The following is a 22948-nucleotide window of genomic DNA, read 5'->3' on the forward strand; positions in this document are numbered from 1 at the left end:
CTTTATAGCGTGTGCAAACGAAAGCGGAGCCCCACCAGCGTCGTGTGTGCGGCTATTGGACGATGACTTTGGTCCCCGTGGATCGTCCCGTCGACAGCAACGCCGAAGTCGAAGACGTCACTGGAGAACTGCGGGGATTTTACGATTCCAAAGAGCCGCTTCTCCTGCTTCACCGCGACCGTTGGGTTTTCTCGTGACTCGTTTGCACGCTTTTTTCCTTCTCGCTCTTCTCACTACCATCGCAATCTTCCTTCTCCCTCGTCGCTTTGTCGCGACACGTATACGCGACCGGAAAGCGAGAGACATAAACTGGTGACGCGCAGGTGAGTGTACCTGCCGAGAACGTTGCGACGTTGTTGCATGGTTTGATATGTTTTCTCAAACTGTGTTTGGTTAACTAACTTAATTCGCCTGTTGGTGACTCATGGAAATTTGAGTGATATTACGAGGTGAAGTTGCGGAGTATTTGGAGTGAGAATTTGTGAATTTCCTGTGTTTCACCATGTTACGTATGGTAATTTACAGTGTTGTTTGTATAGTATAGTACAGATTGGAAGAGATACAATAATAAGCAGACAGCTAGGCTGGTTAATTGATCAGGAATATTAATTGAGTATGAGTTGTTTAGCAAGGAAAAGAAAAAAGTATAATTCTAAGTTGCTTTGCTGCGTACATTGGGATTTATGATATACGAAAGATCGATTTCTTTCAGGTAGGAAAGAATGATTATAAAATAGAAATTATTACGTAATTTTTAGTCTCGCAGGTTTACCGTGGTATTGAATTCGGCTAATGATATGTGAACTGGAAAAACAATGATCATGTGAATCAAACGTTGATTATCCATCCGTCGAAGCGTTAGTCAGATATCGTGTAACTGATAGTTCCTTGAGTGGTTTCAAAGTCGAACGATGAAACAATTTGAAATAATCGTTCCATTATCGACGAAATGAACGAATTTATCTAATGGGGCTCGTTAATTTATTCGACTTTTAATATTAATTACTAATTGTTATAGAAATTGATTTAACAAATTTGATATAAATTGATTTACCATTAATTAATCGATGGTAGAAAAGAAACGTTGGAAAATGAGTAATATGTAGCTTTAGTTTTACAGATTTTACAAAATAAATGTTACTATTTAAGAAAAAATGAATTTGATGGGGTAGAAGCTATATGGAAATATACTAACGACTTAACGAATTTAAATTTAAAGGACTTTAGAAACAAAGAAACAGAGACAAACTTTAGTTCTCGATGATACTTGACACGTGAATTGATTAACAGCTTGTCTTGCGTGATTAAATTTAATAGGATTAATTGAAAAGTATATCGTATACCGTGTGTGAATCATGATAAAGTCGGTTTCATCGTAATTCACACGGTACTCGCAATGATCATTCAATCGGCAATTTTATTGTTCCAACATCACATCATTTACTTATCTTCGACTTGTACAATTCTCTGTGTTTTACGCAATTCTCTTTTTTATCCATCATTTTCTCGCATAGCACTCGAGTAAAAGCGAATCAACCGTTCAGTGAACCATACTTTGTTTCGCTATGTTTCTTCACATGGTAAATGTTTTTTGATATCTTTTTCAAATTAAAATTCTACGGTTCTTCGGTTTGTTACATTGTGAACGAAAAAATCAACAGATATATAGAAAAATATCGAGGTTAATCGCATCGACATTTTCAAATTTTTTAACACTCAATTTTAACTTTCTAATAATAACTTTCAAATTTTCAAATTGTCGAACTTCTAAATTTCCGAATTTCCAAATATTCCAGTTTCGATGCGCTCGAAGTTCCAAATATCCTAATTTTGAAATATTTTCAAATCGTCCAAGTTCCAAATTTCCAAACTTCGATATCGCCGGAGTTTTAATTTTTTGACCTTCTATGTTTACCCGAGAGATAAAAAAATTATGATCGGATAGTGTCGATTATGCCAATCGAGGATTACAAATTTTCTATTCGTGCGACCTTCGACACCGAAAATAAATGAGCGCGATATTTTCCGTTTTTATCTTCCTCGAGCCGCAGTTAATTAAATCAATTGTCACGAAAGGACACGGTAGTTTTTCTGATTCCCGAAACAAAATAGCCCCATTGATAGCTTCAGGAAAATTCGCTGAGTAATGAAATCTACTCGCGAAACACGGAGACGCAGGGACTTAACCGTCAAAGATATTTGCTTCAGAAACCCGATACCCTTGAAAAAGAAAAAAAAGAAGAGAATTACATGTTATATACGCGAGATGCAAGATCGCTCTTACGATCTTTCTTACGCAACGGAACAGTTTGAAAACGAAGTTTGAATTTCGCGCGTATTCCAGTAAAGGGTTCCTCCTTGAAAATTCGCCAATAGAAATCGAACGTGAAAGATTTCGTGAACACGAAAAGCTATTCAAATTATTCGTCGATTTAATTCTCGAAATTCGTTGATAAATATTAATTATATTTTATCGCAGTGAAGGATAGATTTCGTAATAGACGCGTGAAGAAAGACGTTTTATCGTTATTTATAAGAATTATAAGTCATCGTCTTGCGTTGATCTAAGAGGAAATCTAAAACAGAGGTATCTTCCTGCGAGCGGTTTGAACAACGTTCATAAAACGTTCTTTTTCGTTGGTTACAACGATCTTCTGCAAATTCGAAGATTGTCTCGGTTGCTGCAGTATATGTTGTTTCTAAGATTTGTCGATAAAAGCGCTAAATCATCGGGATTACTTATAAGTAATATACCTGTATCATTCCGTTTGATAGGTCTGTTCAACGTGTGTCGCGAGATGTTATTATTACCATAAACAGATAACGATTTTTGCTGATATTTTTTCAAAATTACGTCATCTTGTAGAGCATAGAAGATTGGAACAATCGGTATATCACGCTGATTGATCTTGTCATTTTTGTTCGTCTGTATCATAAATTAACGTTAGAAGGCATATAGTATCTTCTTTCTTTCGCCTTTTTTTTCTTTTTCTTTTTTTTTTAGGAAGGAGGTTTTTCTTTTCTGTTGCAGGATAGTGCATAATCAATACTTTTAATAAATCCATTTTTATGCATACAATAGCTTTTGCCTGACTTTATAAAGACGTTATGAAAGTACGCACTGTGATTCTCACAGAAGACAATAACGTTCCTTTAATTACTCGATCGACAAGGTGATTATTAGCATGTTGTTATTCAGGGTCGTCAATTCTACGTTGCGAATATATAGGTATTTCTGATATCAATTACTCGTTATACTCGTTATGATTTGTATCCAATTTTCGTTTCATTATTTCCTCGTTATGTACAATTTGTTTATAATTACTATGCATATCTACAGATTATCGTCTATAATTGCTTGATATTGATTTCAAATTTTTATCGAAGTACAGTCATTCTTTATTTAATTTTGTAAATATTTATTATTTTGTAAATAAATAATTATTTTGTAAATATTTTAATCCAACTCGGAAGAAAAATATTCTGTTCTGATGCTGCACGACGAATAAATTATTTCAGCAACTCTACTGCGTTTTGTTATTTAACAAAATCCAATAGGTGCACACGCCAAGATCATGGAAAAATACATCGTCGTTGATCGTTCTTATAAAATTTGCGTGCATGATAGCTCCGATAACGTTGCGACATGACAACGCAACATGCCCGGGGATTCGTCTACATGTCGTATGTCCACACATAGGACGACAACATTTGCATTCGTAATCGCAGCTATAAACGGTGCTTCACACATATCGCAAACTTCCTTATCAGCTCCTCTGAATAAAATCGAAGAGAAGATTTGATGATTCACGATAAATATAAAGTTTAAGTCGGAAGCTTGTCGTTGAAGAATTGAAACACGTAAAATACTGCTGTTTAATTTCGATATCATTTCTTTTTAATTCTTGCTGCCTCGACTATTTGGACAAGCTACAGATCATTAAGAAATAGACTTATACCGCTTCCAAAATAATTATGATTACGCGATTATGCTATTCCATTTATTAACGATGTTTCGATTGATCCAAACGAACGAATATTCCAAGAGTGAAATTATAATTCGCTTATAAATAAAAGTTTTACGTTAAAGTACACGTAAGTCTCTCGTTTTATCAATTTTTGTCGAAAAATATACTTACATCACTTTTAAAATAAACGCTTCAGTTAAAAGTGGAAAGAATTCTGTTAAATACGAAGATACGTGTAACTGAGGAAATTTTGTCGAAGTAAAATGTGCATATCTGTTAAAATGAATAATACTTTGATATTTTTGAAGTTACAATAATATACGAAAAGATTCCTAAAATCAAATAAAACAACAACTTTGGTGTGATGTTATTAAATCGAACACCGCGGGTATAAAGATAAGATTAGTTTTATGGATTTTATATAATATAAGCGTATTAATATTTTCAAAATATCCAAAAGTATGGTAAGAACACGTATTCAATTCCAAAATCAAATAATTCCTATTGTGTATAATGAAAAAAAAGAAAAGAAACAAAAATTGTGGCTTATTACAGTCTTGCTGTACAGTATTCAATTTTAAAACTGCTCCGTAAAAAATATAAAACGTAATTTATCCTGCTTTTTCCCTATAATTTTCATAGGTAATATTCGTGGAAATCAGAAACTGGTTAGACATCGCGATGATGCATAAATTAACGATCCATGATATGAGAGATTGATTTTAGATAGAGAAGTTATTAAGAGAACATGTTGCTTGCCAGCTAGGAGGAGCACCTCGAGGAAAAGCGATAATATTTAAAATTAGATTAAATTCAATTAATGTTTAATGATCTTCGAGTAAATAAAATATAGTTCAGGCGAATTTTCCGACGTTAAAATGTATGTTTGATGTTGATTGCGGAAGATAAAGTTTTATTGTCTAATAGCTGTTTGGAAAGCAATTATGCCTGCAAAACACGAAATTACTATTTCGTGTAGACGATTGCACAATTTGCCATTCCTGCAAATTATTTCATCATGTGTATTAATTTCTATTTCGGGATCTCTTTCTTCGAAGATTTTTATAAATGCAAGAGTGAAACTCGATGATTTTTAAGAAAAAAAAAAACAGCTTATATCAACGTTATCAACAGTATAATCTAATATTAATAATTTTCATAATTCAATATTCAATATTTAATATTGTTCTCTCTCTGTCAGCTCTTAGATACATTTCCAGATACGTCACAAACATTAGCGATATAATTTAATGAAATTTCAAAATATCTTCAATAGTACAGATAATATATTCGTAAAAAAAATTCGAATACTTTTTTGTAAGTCTGTTTTTGTGTGTAGGCCTATTCGTTTATAATTTAGATTAAAATTTCAAATTAATTATAATTCTCTATGTGTGATATATTTTATTGTAGTTTCGTCTCTAACGTGTTGGAGATCATTTCTCAAATATCAATATCGATCAAAGCAAAGACGAATACGAAGACGAGATTGAATTGCAAGACACAAATTTGGGATAGCAATATCATTGAGATTAATGAGAGAATAATGTGTGGTAACAGCTTAAGCGCTACACAATAAAGGACTACGATGAAGCTACAGCAGCATGCGTCTGTGGAAAAAGAGCGGAAGATAGCACGTGCACATAAGTTTTGCAATTTTGAATCGATTTCTTCTGAAACGCGGCGGCCTTCGGCCGCGTGAATTAATTTATGAATAAAGGAAACAAGATATCTGGAAGTGCGTAAAGCGTTACTACATTCCCACGGATGAATGCAACATGCTTGTAACACGTGTTTGTATTCCGTATGTTTAAATACCATTCGGCGTTCGTTTTTAAAGAGTAGAAAATCAAACAATCGTATAATGGAAAAGGCGATACCATAAGCGAAGCTCATTCGAATTTATTTCTTCGATTGTAAAGTCGTGACGTACCTTTGTATATTGTTCTTTCATTTTGGATAATAAAAATGTCTGTTGGAAGTATGCAAATGTGTCGACGTTACCTAAAAGTTAATGAAAAGTCGAGGAATTAAATAAAAGTCAAAAATTCAAAAGATCGACAAGTCACGAATATAAAAGAAAAAGATCGAAAAATTACACGAATTTCTGGATATACGTTGATCAACTCCGTACATCGAAAAGCAGAGAAACGCGAGTGACGATATTGTAACATTTTCTGTAATCTATCTTGGAACTTGCAGCTTCTTCTTTTTACGATAAATACACGTTTCTTCTTTTTTTTTTTTTTTCTTTGAGAAGTTTAGCTCTAAATATTTAGTTAAGCAAGAACAAAAAATCCAGTTTAGTAGATCTGTTTTAAACAAGAAAGAAATTAAAGAAGTAAATAAGAATTGAAGAAGTAAACAAAGAAATCCAAGGAATCGAGGAAATTTTAAAGCTAAATATAAATCATTCTCTCCATGTAGCTTTAAATTTTTCTATTTTCTATTTTAAACTGAGACGAATAATCAATGAATTCACGTTCTAAGCTCCGTAACAAAATTCCAGAGCTGGTGTCCTAGTTCTGGATCTAGTAGTGAGCTTGATCGAAATTCGAGAAGCTGTGAATTTTGTAATAGAAGCTCGCCCATAGTAAACTCCTATTCTTTTGTCTTGAAACTCGATACGACGTGAAAGATTCGGTTTTCCCATCCCTATAACCGGAATTTCGTTACAGGCGAACCATCGATCGTGGTTAGACACAACGAGCCGAAACGATTTTTGCGTGCTGTCACATTCGGTTTTATTCATCGGAAAGCTGTTGACCTTGAAAGCAATGGACGCCCAGGGAAAGTCCGTAGTTCCCAGCGAATCGAAGAGCAACTCACAGGCAAGCAGCGACCGAAGAAGGTCGGCCAAGTGATTACCAGAAGCCACGAAGACGAGTTTGAAACCGGTTCATGGAAGAACGAATGAAGATAAAAGAGTGGCGAAAACATGAGACTAGATAAGCCGTGTGTACGACCGATGAAAGAAATTCAGGTAAAATTTCATTGGCAAACCGCAACTATCCTTGATACGAACTTTTCCTTGCCGAATTATCGATTTATTTGTCATTTTTACGTTCTTCCTGTTATGTTATTTCATTTTATTTTATTTTATTTGTAATTCTTAAATCAAATTCTTCAAATTTATATTCTTTACTATTTCTAGACTCTAGTAAACATCGTTTATTCTTGCATAGTCGTATTTTGGAAATTTGTATTTTATTGATATCGTTGCATTTTGAAAATTGTTGCTCTATTAGCATCGTTATATTTTATCTATAGATTAGAAGTTGTTAATTGTCCATTTTCATGAGCAATTAGAAAGATAATAACTTTGTAAAATGTTTTATATTTTTACGAATTCCTTGTGTTTGAGAACTCGATTTTACTTTGCGTGTCTCATTTTATGAGTTTAGTTTATTTACGAAAATATCTATTTTTCTCTTGTCCAATAAGTGTCAATTACAATGATCGATGTTACACGGAACTTCCTAAACCTTGCACCACTATCAAACCAATGTTTCAAAGTCCAACTTTCGTCCCAAGTTGTGGCAGAATTTTTATTTACCAAGGCCCATTAATGTCGAAATGAGTAGAAAGGTTGGATCTATTGTGGAGTTCAATTCGGAGGACCTTGAGATTTTTAAGGCACTTGCGTTTAATAAAAGCGAATCGTTTTATTTGACATCTGAGTTAGCGAATTTAGGTGTTAACGTTTTATGAGAGCAACCATATAGCGTCGAGGGTTCGATAATCAACACGGTAAATACGAAAAATGAAATTTTGACTATTAGTTGAATCAGAATTTTAAAAGGAAATAGCTATCATTTTACATATCAATTATAAAATTATTTAAATATTTAGAACTCTCAGATTAATTTTTTACAATTACCACGAATTACCGATAGCTATGAAGCTATGCTTTCTCATTGCGTGATATGAGACATAATTTTATTGGAAAAGCAGAATCGACTTGACTTTAGGTTTAAAAAGTAACATTAAATTAACATTCGTTCGTGTATAAATTAAAGGTGTTCTCAATAATTCGATGTTTCAACTTGAACACACAGAACTTACTCATTGTCAGTTTTAGGTATGTTCAGTTTTCAGCGATTTTTCTGGCAACATCATTATCTATCCATTTTCTTTATGTCTTCAGGCAACACTGTTATTTATCTATCTTTTATGTCTACAAAAATTGCAGTCTCTTTACATTTTCGAAATACTTCATCTCTTTTTTTATCGCATTTCCGTTATTTCTGAACATAAATCCTTCTTTTCGTCGTCGTGTTACGCGACACGCTATAATATCGCACGATAATATCGCCGACCAATTTTTGTTACAGATTATTAAAAAGTCCTAATATAAACGATATCCTGACAAATTCCTTGATTTGTTTTTTTTTTTGTAGATAATAATACATTCTAGATAAAGCTTACTAAAAAAAATTATTTAAAATTATTTAATTTCATAAAACATTACTCACGTGTAAAAATCTGCGACAAATTTTCGAAACATGGACATCATTCGGTAATCTTCCGTGGATAGATGTTTCCATAGATCAGAATCTTAATGCAGACATCATGCAAAGAAATAAACACACATGTATAAACTACATACATAAACATGTGTAAACTACAAGAGAGTTCTGGCTAATGACAAGGAAAATTGAACTTTCTAGGAAAAATAAGATATTTGCTTTACGTATGTAAGCGTAAAGTATGTTATTAATAAATTATAGCCTAAGTAGCGACCATTCTTTCCCAGTTGACTTTAGAGGAAAATAATGTTATTACCTGCCATTTACACTCTTCTATAAACGGATAAATGGTATGGATAATGTTTTCTACTTAAAATTCCAATTTTTTGTTACGCCTTGGAATAACCCAACGAAAATACGTAAGACCTCTTCCGTTACATTTCTCGGCAATTAAGGAATTTTAGATAAGTCAACTATAAGAACTGAAATGTTATTTCTGGAGTAATTTGAAACAGCGCGTAAATAGAATTGACTGTAATTTGAAAAAAACAAAATTTCAACCGGTTAACGCCTAAAAATAGAGAAATTAGTGGCTATGAACATGGCCGAAAGAACAATGTTGAGAAAGTTAAACGCGAATAACTAACTATATAGTTATACGAATAATATGACCAACTAACGAAGAATTAATAGATGCAGCATCAACGAAGAGGATGAGACTATACAGACATCTATTTAAAAAAGGGTAATTTCATGCTTGAAGATTAACGAGAGAACAATGTTGGAGAAATTAAAAACGAACGACGTGTAAAATCAGAAGAATTAAAAGATCAATGAGAAGTAGAATGCATCGGAGAAGATCAAACGATACAGCGTTAATATTATCCCGAAGCACGAATAAAAGAACGGTATTAAAATTGTCTGGAGTTCCAATTTCAAACAAGATCTCGGATTATCTGCAGGAAATCAAGCACAATGCAATTACTTTGCTTATCGGTTGAGAAATTTCTGTATCGCGTCATTCGCCCTTCTCTTGTGACGCAAATCGTGGTATTACGCATGATTGCTAATAAAATAAAAATCAGAAAGAAAGACAGCAAGCAAAAATTCAACGATGACGGTGATTATCAGCGCGATAGATCATTCGTTCTACTTCCTGATGTCCTTCTCTACACGATGATAGGCTCGATTTCTATATTTAAAGAAACGCATAGACGTAAGCAGAAGAATACCATATTAGTAAACTGGAAGCTGTAGCAGCCTTTAGAATGGCCAGAAAAGAAGGAAATATACGAGGGACACCGTTCAGTTCCTATGTTGCGGTTTCGTAATCTGTCGTTAATGTTAGAGATAATGTTTATGCTGGTCGTTATCGAATTGTCCGCTTTTGAAACAGACATGACCGTCACTACGAAACAGATATTCCGATTGGCTTGCATAATATGTGTCAGCTCTTACAGCTGCGCGTAATATTTGCTTCTCAGCGTGTCCTTCTTCCTTCGAGTTTCGTATCCATCTGATTTCTCCCGCCGCTTCTATATTTTCTCCTGTTTTCTGGTCATTCGTTCTTCATTTACACGTAGTATTATTCGATCGGTTCTACGACATCTTTCCATTCTTTTCAATCTTCCTTGTTCGTAGTATTTTACGATATCGAGTTTGCTTATTTGGGAAATATAAAATATCTTGACTTTCGTAAATCGATAATTTACAATTTCTCTTTGGTTCGCGAGCTCACGCTAAAAACTGTGACTTGAGAGAAATTGTAAATTAATAGAAAAATGGTAACTTTCCCTCTTTCGAAATAACTTTATAATTTTCTTCTCTTTGTTCGTCTTTCTGAATTGTTAAATTTCAAGATATTAGCGATTTCCTTGACTCGAAAAATATTGACAAATTTTCATAGAATTATTTCAACGTCGTGTTCTCCAGGATGAAGCGAAGAAACGTGCAATCTCGAAGGTTTAGATGCGAGACGGTTAACTGTATATCAAGGTAAAAGCCGAAAAGCAATTTGTACGATCGTTTCTTTATATAAAGACGAGAGAAGTGACTCCCATGAATGGATGAAACGACCGCAAGCAAGGCCATCCTGGCTGCCTGGTTTCATTCGCTTTTTACGAATACACATTTAAGTTCAAGTTCACCGGCGTAAACGATCTTGAACGAGTTCGACGAAAAGACACGGTTAAATGTTATCTAATCGTCCTTCAATTTCGCTTCGGTCCTACTTGACAGGTATATCATTTTCTTAAGTAACTTCCTCACTTAACTCTTACTTAACTAGCTGATTAAACAATTTTTTCAACAGACTTTTTCCATTTCGAGATGTGTAATAAACCTTAGGTTGTTTTACTTATCTCGCGCTCTGTATCTTTTGCTTTTTAACGGCCACTTTCATTTAACGCCATTTTGCTAGCTATGCTTCCTTTAATTACACTTTAGTTATACTGTTTAGTAACTATACAGTATTGCGTGTATAGCTTATGGTTAAATAGTTCAATCATCTAAATATGGAACAATCGGAATGTTTTTTTTTTCTATTATTTATTTACATCTTACAATTTGTCCAGTAGGACATTTGGTAAAATATTATAGCTCAGTGATATAACAATATAGCATGTGGATGGCTACCACCAGTGGGATACCATCTTCGAATTTGATTGATTTATTTCTTTAGTGTGGTGAGTGTTTGTATGTTAGGTTACGTCCTTCGTGAAATCTGTTTGGTGTTTCCTTTTTAATCTTCTTTTTATGTTTGATGCGCCGACCGTGGAATGTTTTTAGAAAAAAGAAAAAAATCATGTAAGGCAAAAGGTCGAAACAAGTTAATTATATTGGAAGTTTTAATTTTTTAAATATAAATTACGTGTAAGTTGGTAATTATAATGGCTTTAAAGAACTTTGTTTCAATTTCTAACAATTTTAACAATTTTAATAATTATTTGACTGGAGAATACACTTGCCACTTATGTATATTTATATATTCATTATGACCTTTTCATTAATAGAATTTTTCAAAAAACTTTTTAGTTTATCCGTATCGGCTTTGTTTTCAAGGGGATTTATCGTTTCTTCGAAGCACGCTTTCATCCATTTTCTTTCCCCTCATATGCACGCGTGTCCTTTCGTTTATCGTTACATTTATTGCGATAAAAATATTCTCTCCCTTTGTTTCTAGATTCTCATTTCAATCGAATATTAATACACCGTTAAGAGCAAACAGAGCTCAGAACTCCCCTTTCAAGTCATTGCAGCGTGCACGTTAAAAATTATAAATATTGTCCATTTACGAAGCAATGCGCAGAATCGTTTGACTTGGAATATTTTAATTAAGGACATCTCTCTACGTCAGAGAAATAATAGAAAGAGACAGAGTTCTTGAATCGATATATCCTTGATACTTCCGTTTTATCGTTTATAAATTATGCACCAAATTGACACAGTTTCCCTATCGATCGTTTCAATCCTGTAAAAAAATACCAACAGTTTATAAAGGAAAATATTTGAAAATTGCAATTTTCTTTTAAATATGTCTCTTGTATTTTCTAGCAAGTACACTCCTTTTTTTTCGATCGAGTTACAGTATATTTTTCTTCGATTTCCGACAAGGAACCGAGACCTTTTTTTCTATAATTCGACCTTCCATTTAGCTCCATGGCCACAGGGAGTCTAATGAGTTCGACGAAAGGGCTAGTGCGTGACGAAAAAATGATCTTGCGAGATTGTGCTTTGCCGGAAACTGCCATCATGTTTTTGCCAACTTTTCCTTTGATGTTCACCACCTTTTCGTTGAGGGAACTTTGGTTAGTGGCTTCTTAATCAAATCGCTCGGAGGTATGTTGCTTCCCTTTGGGGGAAATATATCCTACTTTGATAAAATTTTAATACACTCTTGCATTAATTTTGATACTTCTCTACCCTAATTTTATTTGTAGTACTTTTCCTGGATCCGACTCTCTATTCTTTTTATTCCTTTCTATTTTATAATTCTGTTCTCGTTTATTTGGAGAATATAAAATGCCACACAGCTTTTATTCAATTATTCTAAATCTATATTATCTAATTTACCATTATTCTTTCATTCGTCGAGTAAAATCATACTTTGAAGAATGGCATTTTAACAAAGTGAAACTTTCCTCCCTTAAAGACAAGTTTCATAATCTCCTGTTGCTTTTCATGGCCTATCTTATACAAACTACAATTCTCTTATATTGTTCTTAAATCAATCGCAATATTTCCCATAATCTTTAGTTAGATTAGTCAGTATTACTAATTTATAAATAAAATCGACGGAAGGAACTACGTCTCTTAGAAAGATAATTCCGTTTCAGTTTCTAGGATATTATCATATAAACGATCAGTGTTTATAGCGTTATAAACATGAATTAAAGATATGAACGATAGAACACCAGAACATCGTTAGCAACACGTTAGAAATGTAGATACGATATATATTATAATACCATCAGTTGATTTGACCGATTCCTTCACCATGGCGTAAGAAATACTATTTTCGACCTCCATTTGCTGGATCTTTTATTCGAACGCGAACACCTGTCCGAGAAAATCAATCTTCTGGAAACTATAAAATGAAATACTCCACTCGAACAATAATTGTATTGTGTTCTCTCTTAACATATTATTCCCGGATTATTCTCGCGTTATCTGCCATTGATAAACATTTATCTTCGCGCTTTGCTAAATATTCCATATTCATAAAAATGTCCATAATTCTAGAATATACATTTGGTCTACCAGGTGTCAATTTTATCACGAACGTTCTGTTTTTCCCACGCGATCATTGACATTTGTAAATAATTTGTCATATTGTTTTTCAATTATATTTATGAAGATATAAAAACAAATAAACTTCAGCAGTAAATATATATGTACTGACAAATTAACACGTTTCAACATCATTTATTTACTTTTTTTTCAATACTTCTCAACAATAACGAATTAATATTTGTGAAATAAAAATCAAGCGAGAAAATTGTTTCCACCTTTTTCTTTTTTCTCCTGAGCGGAAAGCAGGAATCGTAGAAATCCTCCCGACTTGAACATGTTAAACGAGAAAAAGATTCGCCATGTCATCGCAGTACGGCATTTGGGCGAGCACTCGCGACGAAGATAAAAGACGCATATAACGTGCAGTCTCTCTGCAGCTTGACATCAGGAGATCTGTCGAGTAAAAGCCTGTTTATAAAATTTTTGTTGGTATCTCCCTGACTCGAAACATTTTGAATATTTGCTTTTTTGTTTATCACCACACATCAGTGTGAGAAGTGTTGCTTAAGTAAATAAATCCTACCACTTTATCGTGAGCGTCATGCAGAAATTATTTATCTTCCCTTCCGCGTCTTCAGATATTGCGCTGACATTCGGCGAAGAACAGACTTTTCGTGTAACTTTAATTTTAACTAAAGATCCAACTAAAAAAATAATGAACATCGAATGTAGCAGTTTGTAACGAAAGTTACATAGCATGTAACTTTGTGATACGATACCTTCTTGACACAGAACGATCAAAATTAATGTAAGGTGGTTTGAACGATATTTTTCAAATTGCTCTTTGAAGGGGGGAAGAAATTTTCTAATTAGAAATTAAAATTGCACGTATCTTTGCTCAAATTCTTCATATTTAAGTCGTAACAAACGTTATTTAACAAGAGCTAACAAACAAGAACGTACAGTGAACGAGCTAATTTTCAAGTGATTAGACTTTGATGTTCTAACGATTTTACTAATCCTCCCTTTTTACCAATCCTCTATTGCTTCCGTGGACGATTATTGTTTACAATTATTATATTACTTACTTACGCGCTGACGATATCATATCGGCATAATGAGATCAAAATTGAACAGCGACTATTTCTATTTTTGTGCATCGCACACCGTACTGCGATGGTAACTTGATAATTGCGAAACAAATTCAGGAAACGTTTGCTACGAAGTAAGAAGTAATAACAAGCAAGAGTAGTAATAATAAGCGAAGGTATCTTCGGTCCGTAATTGAGTTGCATCGATCATCTTCAATGCCAGTCAGACGAATCTCGTCGATAAACGCAAAGAAGCTCGTGTTCATGGTGATACATTTTTCTGTCGCATGGCTGAACGTTGCGTTACTGCGACGCTACGTTGATACTACACCGGCGTTCTCGATAAAAAATCCTCTCGAACCAGCTTGGATTTTTCAAATGATTCGATCAGTTTTATATAGTATGCGTATGAATCGTTTTCCTTTACTTCTTGTTCCTTTTTTTCTTCTTCTTTTTTTCTCGAGAATCTCGAGAAATCGTGCAATTAACGAACAAGGTAGAATCAGTAATTAGTTACCAGGATGACGGAAACGACGTTCTTACGCGTGTCCTTCTTATCCGTAGAATCTGGAATTTCTGATGGAATAATTTTTGTCCTGGCAAAGGCACGTGTCGAAGACAATTGCCAAGTCTCCGTGACGAGTAATTAAAGGATCGTTGATTGGTCCAATTTTAGAACGTTAGAACGCAACAATTACGTGAGTCGTCGGTAAAAAAGGGAAGACGTAGAAATGTACAGCTATGGCGTGCGCGTATGACCCTCTTTTCCGTATACGAAGGAATTCTTGATTGTATCGTTTCTTGTCCCGGCAAAGAGGGGTGTCGAAAACAATCGCGACGTTTTCACGGCGAGTAATTAAAATTTCATCGACGCTAAATACGATTTTAAAATGGATGGTTTGTTTGTAAAAGGAAATAATTTATTGTGGATGAAAGAGATTCGGAGAAGCCGTGCGCGCGAGGAGGACAGTGCAATTCCTCGCGTATGAAGCAATTCCTTGTACAGCAGCGTGCATGTGTGGTCGAAATGTCAACATTCTATAACTGCTTCAAATTGTTCTGAACAAGTTGCATTGTAATTAATCTGTCTTGAAGGCGAATAACAACTCATACGGTGTTAATTACTTGTATCTGCGGCATAAAAACAGGTGACTGTACCGTTGAACGGTACACGTGCATACATGTACGGTACTTACACGTACATACATGCATGCACATAAGCATATGTCTCTTTGTATGTATGTTTATATTCATGTTTCTTCGTACGCATATCGAATCGTCAAAATAAGGTGATTTAGAATGCAATAAAATTCGATGATCTTAATCTGTGACTAACTTTTAGTAGGACTAACTTTACCTTAAGCACATTTTTAGCTGGTAAAATTAAATTTGCTTTTATTCGATCGAAATGTACGTTGATATCATGTTAAACGTGTATTAATCGCAATTTATTTACTTAATTATAGAACATTTGAATTTTTTATGAAATCTATATAAACGATGATTAAATGGTTAAAGCTTTTCTGTCAATTACGAAAAATATTCCCCCATATTGCCATCACATTTTTAACAGTTAGACGTTAATCATGACGTATGTAATTTTAATACATTGTATATGGACTGGATATATTGTACATTAATTATTTCCCCTTCGTCCATGATCAATTTTCAGGACATGCCCTGTCCCTTATTGTTGATCAAGCAAGCTTCGACTGACCACATTTCCGAAGTTTGTCGACCGTTCCTCGGTGGATTCCACCGATGGACGTCAGATAGCTCTTCGGGCTTGTTTTCTACGATTTTCGATAACTGTAATTCCATTTATTCCCTACTGCTATGCGTTTTCATCCAGGTATCCTTGGAAATATCGAGTTGGACACGCTCAGCTGGCTCGTGGATTGATATTACACGAAAGAGGAAACAAATCAGTTATTTGTAGTATCGACGATTTTTTCCAGGTACGCCGTAAAGAAAACGATCGCGCACGTGGAACAGGAGGAGTGGAATTATTGCAATCGATATTGTAAACAAGTCCTGGCGGAAATATTTTAATCAACTTGCGATTGGTTAAATAGAGTCTATCAGGTTGAAGCAATTTTTTATCTCGTCGTAACTTGAAAGATATAATTACCATGAGCGATCGCGTGTATTAGTAATAACTACCGTGTATAATTTAATTAGCTTTTAGGTGAAATAATAATTGCAGGGCGGTTTGAGGAAAATATCTTTAATTTAATTAATTTAATATCTTTGGAATTATACAGCCCTCCTTAGCTCAAGTAATTTATATAACATTTGTTCATTTCTCCAATCATCGCACATGACACGACTTGAGACATCGATATATCTTCATTCTGAGTTAACATTATTTTTTTCTTTTTTCATTCTTCTAAATAATGAAAGTCTAATAACAGGATGTATTGGTATCTCTCATACAAGAATTCTATTGACATTACTTAACTTCCTTCTTATATTCATTAAGACAGGAAAAGATTCAATAACGAAGTTTAGAAAGAATAAAGAAAAAGTTACACACGAGTCAACATATAGCGAGGAATCGATCTCACGAAAGTTCCAATGATGTAACCCGCGAGAGAAAGAAGAAGAAGAAGGAAATAGCGTGCAAGTTCAGGAATCGCCAGCGATCGTATAAAATATTCTATATAACGTTCAACGATCTTAAAATAGAAAAATGTCTTTTGCGAAACTATTGAAATTATTCCAACCCTTGAAAAAACCATTAAAATAATCTTATCTGAAGAATTATTAAAATAATACCCAACTGAAGGATTATTCAAATAATTCCATACTTAAATTATTTCTTACGCCCACTAAAAGCGAAACAGATTCGCTAACAAGTTCAGCGAAGACCAAAGTCAAAGAAAAAGCAAACTCTTCCCCAAAATTAGCAGAGAATCGATCACGCGGCAGTTTTAGTGGCATTAACTGGCATAAAGAAGCAGAGAAAAATGAGATGCAGGTTCACGAATCGCACGAGGATGACGATAGGTCAGGCGATGATATCCTCTCGTCGATACTCGGAGATTTCTTCGCGATTTCGTGCCGTGCCATTCAAATGAATTCAAATGTCTCATCAATAATTCATGAGGCCGGTTATCAAGGCTACAAATCTTAGGCTCGGGTCCTGTGCATCGTCTGTAATGTTTCATGGCACTCGAAAAGATTCTCCATGAGACGTTACAAAATTATATCAATACTAGTAACAACGACAACAACGGCAACAACGGCAACAACGGCAACAACGACAACAACGACAACAACGATAATAATAATAACAACGACAACAACAACGACAACATTAATAATAATAACAACGACAACAACAACGACAACAATAATAATAACAATAACAACAACAATAATAATAACAACAACAACAATAACAACAACAACAACAATAATAATAACAACAACAATAATAATAACAATAATAATAATAATAACAACAATAATAATAATAACAACAATAATAACAATAATATTAATCGATTAAAACTTTTTCTGGAGACATCAACAAAGATGAACGATGAAGTGTTGTAATCAGGTGAGAGGCAAACGTTGCGTGCCGGAAATGTGAACGTGTCATCGTTAACGCGGCCGGAGGCCCGTCGTCACACTTCCCACTAGGGAGAAACACTTTATCTTCAGTTTCCCTTCGCGGGCTAATCTTGCTGAATTGCTTCAAACAAATGATTTTTTTTTTGCTTTTGTTTTCCAAGGGAATCTAAGGTGGATTTTGAAAGTTGACGAGTTTCGAATCGATTGGATTTTGGAAGGGAAGTAGTGATGCTGTTTCTATTAGTTCCTGGAGAAAATCGTGGAAACTACTTTTTGAGATTTGTACATGTATTTTAGACGTTGATTTTAAAAGACCGATATTTGTTTGGTACATTTATTTTTGAATTTTTATCGCTGGGAATTTACAGTGTTTTCACGATTCTGCTTTAATTTAATTTTCCACGCCGTTAACATGTTAGTTGCCACGGTGGTTATCGGTGACCAACTAGGTAAAATAAATTGAATATTTTAAAATGGTTAAAACAGGAATTTCACGGATTAAAAAATTGTCAACAACATGAACGTCACGAACAACGATTACAAGTGACCTCAAATTCCCCAGAATTTCTGAAAATATCACGGAGCATTCAGGAGGCATTCTACGACCGGGTTAGCCAAGGACAGGAAGTGTTTCCTTAACGAGTACCGGCGATAAATGGAACAGTTCCAGGGAAATAGTTGCACGATACGGTAAACGTGGTTCGATGGAAGTAATGAGTCGCGTTTTACGTCAAAGTATATCCATCGAAACTGGGTCCATGGAAGTATTAACTAGACGACAGTGTTATACGATCTTTCAGTGAAACTCCATCTGCATCTATTACTTTATTTCATCGATCAATACTCGCTGATCCACTTCTAATAGGACGAAAGAACAAAAAGAATTCTCGCAACGTGTTAACAAGTTTCTATTGGTCGCAGTTCCGTGACTTTTTCCATTATCCAGAATCAATATACCGATAGATGAATATAAGATGAGGAAGAAAAAACTTCGCTTAAATCTAAGATCGAAATGGTTTGACGTAGCGCGTCATTATCGTAACACGATCGGCAAACGCGTTAGCTTTGGTTGGTGATTCGTTCTCAGCGATTATTAGCGACGTTTGTAGGTTCTTTTCGTGGAAACCTTGATATAACTTGCCTCTCGATCCGCTTTTTAAACGTTCAGACTATTTATTCGAATGGTTTTTCGTTTCAATCGAACGAGCAACCTTGGTTGATTTAGCGAACGTTTATTAGAGAACTCGAGTAATTATGCGAAAGGGAATTATGCTCGATCATCGTTAGTGTCCGGTTTTACGTTACAATAAATCATGTACCTACTCGAATTGATAATTCTATGAACATAATATCGTGTTTACAATGTTTCCATTCTGAATTACGATTTTCCTGCTTTCAAAAACGATGGAAGGAGAAGATTGAAATTTTCCAGTTTTCGCGTTTCACAGTTCGTTCCATTGTTTCATGGGATACATAATTTACGATAAAATTAATTATACAGTACTTTGTCTTAATTTCATTGGAAATAGCATGTAATGCTTAGTTAACGTCATCGAATCGCGAATGACTCATAAACGTTTCGTTTGGACTTATGTTATTATATTTTAGACAATTTTATTCTATTTCAATTTTTCACAGCATCTAACACCTAAACTGTAAAACTTGAGATATTTTATATCTGAAATTACTTTTCTGTCATGATGTTATTGTAAACGAGAATCACGCAGTTTTTCAAGGACTGATCGGAACCGCGTTCATTTTAGCATGTCACATGCCACGGAGGTCATCGGTCACCGATACTCAACTTGACGGTGCCGCCATGGAGGTCACCGGTAACCGGAGTGCCAAGATTGGTGAAAATAAAATCAAAAAATTTGAACAAATGTCGATTGTTCATTATCACCATCGTTACTACAACGGCGTGACGAAATTAATACAGTATAAAACATATAAAAATAAATTTATTTATACATGAAATATAGACCTATAATATTTCACCGTTACATTTATCGCATAATAAAAAATTCATTATGGCGCCACGGGTAATCCCTGTAAAGCTAGCATTCAACGTGTTGAAAGCTTCTTTCAGTTCGATCAATAGTATTGGCATAAGGATGACGCAAAGGCTCATCGTTGTTGCGTTTATCGAATCAACGAGTTTATATTTATACGTTTTCCGTGATAAACATTTTTTGTTTTTTTCCTCGTCAACCACAGAATTAAAGATTTGTCCAGCTGTTATTACACGTAAGTTATGCAAGGCAGTTTATTTTACATTAGGCCTTCGTGTCTGACCACAACAAATTTAAATATATTTATAAATTCATAATAATTTACATAAGTATAAATAGTTTTTATTTGAAAGAATTTTTAATTGATTTGCAAAGAAGAAGATTTAAACCGAAAGATGGTATCAGTAGAGACCGTCTATAATCAGATTTTATATACAAAACGACAAACTTTAAAATTCTCTACGGTCTTTAACGAGGTTATCTCATCCGTTTGAAATTCTTAACAATTAGTTAAAAATATGAAACATTTAGTAGGGGACCTGTTGCTCTCATCGCTTTAGAATCCGTAAAACTTTCGACCACAAAGTACTTTGTTTGAATAAAAAATCCTGCTCGGTACAGCACTTTACAATTCTACAAACCTCATTTTCTCTACTTCAAACCTATTTTACGCGTTTTTACGTTCTGTATTCGACTTATTTTCCAGGTACACAGTGTCCATGCTTAAAATTTCACACCGGCGCGATGGTACAAAAATTATTTTATACTGAATCTCGTGTTTTGTTGTTAAAAACTATGGATATTGATAAAAATAAATTTCACGCGAAACTGTAATTTTTGGAATCAAAAATCATTTTAATCGATCAATAAAATTATGAAAATTGTCCAGAGATTCCAAAATTATTAAGATTAATCTTCTCTTAAAGATCCTAAAATTATTAAAAATCAGAGATTTTTAAATCATTGAAAATTGAAGATTCTAAAGTTACTTTATTTATTTATTTACATTTCATAATTCTGCCTTCCGCAGTAAAGCGGACTTCCAGTTACACTTCTGCTTGGGATTCTAACGTTATCAAAAATGATTAAAAGCCTAAAGGCCTAAAAAGTTCTCTGTTTGCTATTTCACTGTTGTATGCTTTCTCTCCCTTCGTCCCTAATCGATGAACATCGCTCTAATTCTTTTCTCTCCCTTTACTTTCAATCGCACGAGAGAAGCGTCGAAAAACCCACGACCACGAGGGATGAAAGGATGGTTTCAGGGATGGAGATTCGTGAAAGCAGGCCACGAGGGAAGAAGTGAACCGAGATTGGTCCGATGTTTGTTCAGCACACAACCGTTTCGTATATAGAAAGCGTTCATAGAGAGGTGGTTGCGCTCCTTTATGCGCATGCCCAATAAAACAATCTCCAAATAATATTCTGTTCTTCGAATTTACTTTTTCAACGTTCCATGCTTACGGGCTATAATTTTCTTAAGACGCTTAAAACGATCTCTTGAGCTTTCGCCTTTTCGGTGAAAACAAGCATTTTTTTATCTCCACTTTAGACTCGAACGCCAACTTCTTGACGTATTAAAGGATTTTAGAAGTTTCTTACCATTTTACAGTACGTTCTTGTTGAATTTTTGCTGGATGAAAAAACGCTTATCCGATACTTTTAGTATTTGCCTCGAAGCTGTTTAACGGTATTATCCTTTTAATAAAATTTAATTATAACGCGCTTTTACGAAATGATAGCGTACACAGTGACTGTTAATAATTTCTGGTCAGAGCGTAATTTTATTTTGACGTACTTTTTACTTTAATAAAATCCTTCGAGTAAAATATTCCGCGATATTGTATAATATTCCTCTAAAAAAAAAAAAAAATATATTAATGCTAATCGATGGAACTATTAAAAAGATCGTACAGTTTTTCGAGAATGTTAATAGCCTTCTTGATAAGAAGACATCGCTTGTCCTATCTTGGTATGCGTTAAGGGTTGATGGTATAATTTACTATATTTTGAAGATCAAAGTTACGATATTCATAACAAGTTTACCAAAGTTTTACCTAATGCCGCTTGATTTTATGTGATTATACTTGCAAAGTTCTGTATCGCTTATTATACAGTTTTGTTTTTATCAAAAGAAAAGAAAAATACCTCTCATAGGGGTAGTTTGCATATTTTGGTGGAGACTGGTGAGTATAAATGTCGTTGTCGTTGAGGGCGATGCACTTGGTTTAAGTAGGCTAATGGGAACTTTCGAGTAGCCATCTTCATAACTTTTCGTATCTCTTGCGAACAGCTTCACAATCTGTATAACATTGCGGCTCTCGATTTTCTACAAAAAACACTAAATACCTTCGAACCGTTTAAACACAGAGTGCAACTGGCAAACTTTCATTACAAGATCAAATTTAATTCCACTTGCCTCGATGGACGCAGGCTATCGTTAATTAAAATCCGCCCACCAATTCGTATAAATATATGAATATAATACGAAACCTTTTTAATGAGCTAAAAATAACACGAGATTTTTAGCAAATTTAAAAAAGTAAAAGAATTAAGATTAAATTTAGACGTAGTCGAACCTTATTTCGTTAAGTAATTTCCGTGAGAAGTACAGGAAACATAACTGAACATAATGTGGCAGATCCATCATGATAGATTTCGTGATTTTAATGTTACGTGTTCAAAAACGTTATATTAAAAGAGCAATAGTACTAGGATAATTAATATTTCTGAAATGTGTAAGTGCAGTTATACTTTCATGCTATTAAAACTGGAATTGTATGAGCGTTTTTATCATCTTCTTGAATAACTGCACTTACACGTCTATTTTACTAAGGTCTTCAGTTGTGATTTATTAAATTGTTTATCATGTTCATTAATTAAACTGTTAAACTGTTCATTAATTTGTATAGTTACAATATCGTACATATTCAATATGAAATTTCATTACTGTAATTTATGGATTGGTTTTACCTTACATTATTGTAACAATATACGTTTCATTATAATACGTTCCATATTGTAACAATATAGCTGCATAATTTGTGCAAATCAATGCAAACATTTGAGCAAAATATAATCCTTCGAAATATATCTCACAA

At 34.0% G+C, this 22948-nt stretch overlaps 1 long non-coding RNA gene across 1 annotated transcript; it reads left to right on the forward strand.

The window, feature by feature from the left end:
• The first annotated feature begins 12 nt into the window (after positions 1–12).
• LOC143303038 (uncharacterized) lies at positions 13–19815 on the forward strand. The gene is made up of 4 exons (XR_013059003.1): positions 13–712; positions 5382–6561; positions 6647–6951; positions 19602–19815. It is a non-coding gene; the product is annotated as an uncharacterized LOC143303038 (long non-coding RNA).
• The last annotated feature ends 3133 nt before the right edge of the window (positions 19816–22948 follow it).

The sequence above is a fragment of the Bombus vancouverensis genome, chromosome 8 (assembly GCF_051014615.1).
Source record: "Bombus vancouverensis nearcticus chromosome 8, iyBomVanc1_principal, whole genome shotgun sequence".
Taxonomy (NCBI): Eukaryota; Metazoa; Arthropoda; class Insecta; order Hymenoptera; family Apidae; genus Bombus; species Bombus vancouverensis.